This window comes from Ochlerotatus camptorhynchus, unplaced genomic scaffold, assembly GCF_037179485.1.
Source record: "Ochlerotatus camptorhynchus isolate MF236.1 unplaced genomic scaffold, CSIRO-AGI_Acam_v1.1 ptg000056l, whole genome shotgun sequence".
Classification (NCBI taxonomy): Eukaryota; Metazoa; Arthropoda; class Insecta; order Diptera; family Culicidae; genus Ochlerotatus; species Ochlerotatus camptorhynchus.
The window spans coordinates 2,369,454-2,371,324 of record NW_027040546.1 but is presented as its reverse complement, the minus strand read 5'-3'; positions in this window follow the sequence as shown (position 1 = coordinate 2,371,324).

The following is a 1,871-nucleotide window of genomic DNA, read 5'->3' as shown; positions in this document are numbered from 1 at the left end:
AGCCTGGACAACCAGGTTCGCAGAATACTTGATCAGCTAGCGGAACCCAAGATGTTTATAGGGGACCTGAACGGCCACCACCCGGCCTGGGGTTGCCCACGAGCGGACCCTAGAGGCGTCACCCTCTGTGATATTTTCGAGCAGGAAGATCTGGTCATTTTAAATGATGGCGGCCCAACGCTTTTCAACGGTTGGCACACCACCGCCATTGACGTGTCCACAGCCAGTCGTTCTCTGGCGGGCAAAGTGCTCCGGTTGATTAACCCGGATCTGTGCGGCAGCGACCACTATCCGGTACAGATTCGGTTATCCGCTGCATCGCCCACAGATAACACCCGAAGACCGCGGTGCCGCTACCGGGAAGCTGATTGGGAGGGTTTTCAGCACACGTACCGAGCCCTCGCGCAGAACCAGGAACCCATGAACATCCCAATCATCACGGAAATCATCTATAAAGCCGCTAGCACCAGTATACCCAAAACTGGCTGTGTCCCCGGGTGGAAGGCACTCCGCTGGTGGAACAACGAAATCAAAAGGGCAGTAAAAGCCAGACGAAAAGCACTCCGGAAGCTCAAACGCACCTCCCCAAACGATCGCGAACTATCGCCAGCAGCACAACAAATGCCGACAGGAGTTCCGGACGGCGAAGCAAAATTGCTGGTCGGACTTCCTGGCGAGTATCAACGCCGAACAATCGTCAGCGGAGCTATGGAGTCGCATTAACGCTCTTAGCGACAATCGGCGATCATCTCCGCTCCAGCTTCGAACAGACACCGTCGCCATCACTGATCCAACCATCGTAGCAGACGAACTGGGCAAATACTTCACCAAACTATCCGGCATCTCGGAGTACACCGAAAACTTCCGACAGCGAGTCCGCCCCTCTCTGTCCTCTGTGTCTGCCTTCGGAATTCCTCCAGACAACGACGACCTACCGATCAACAGCCCACTCTCCTGGGAAGAACTCGTGTTCGCTCTCAGTCGGAGCAACGGGAACTCAGCGGGGGCGGACGAAATCGGCTACCCGCTGCTAAAGCATCTTCCACCCGGAGGCAAAACGAAACTTCTCGACCTTTACAACCAACTCTGGACCGCTGAAGAATACTCGGACAACTGGAAAGAAAGCCTTGTTATACCGTTACCCAAAAACAATGTCGGGACCAAGGACATCAATGGGTTCCGTCCCATTGCACTGACCTGCTGAATGGCCAAAGTCCTGGAACGGATGGTCAACAGGAGGCTGAAGCAATATCTTGAGACCAAGATGCTGCTTGACCATCGGCAGCACGCCTTCAGGCAAGGGTATGGCACCTCCACCTACTTCGCTACTCTTGGGGAAGTCCTGAAGGACGCAAAGGACCAAGGTCATCACGCAAAGATAGTCTCGCCGGACATCTCCAAAACGTTCAACCGAACATGGACACCAGCTGTATTGAAGAAGCTTGCTGATTGGGGCCTGAAAGGACACATCCTTCACTTCGTCCGGAACTTTCTGACCGACCGATCTTTTCGGGTTTCGGTCGGAAACGTGCAATCCGGAGGTTTCAGTGAGGAAACCGGAGTGCCACAGGGTTCGGTGATCGCGGCGAGGGGGCGACACATCTTAATCTCAATAATAGATGCTCAAAAAATTTCACACTAGCGAATCAATCTTCGAAAACTCTTCTTTCAGTTCTCGCATCTACTTGCATCTACTTGCAGGATATCTTCAGAATCGTCATTAATCTTCTTTATATCTATTCAGTGTGTACGCAGCTAGCCACAGCAAAACACAATCTTTCCTGCAACGTAGATAGAGTCGTCCCCCTCGGATCGTGGTCACCCTCTTCCTGGTGGCCTTGAATGGGGTTTTTGACCAACTACCCAAGAAC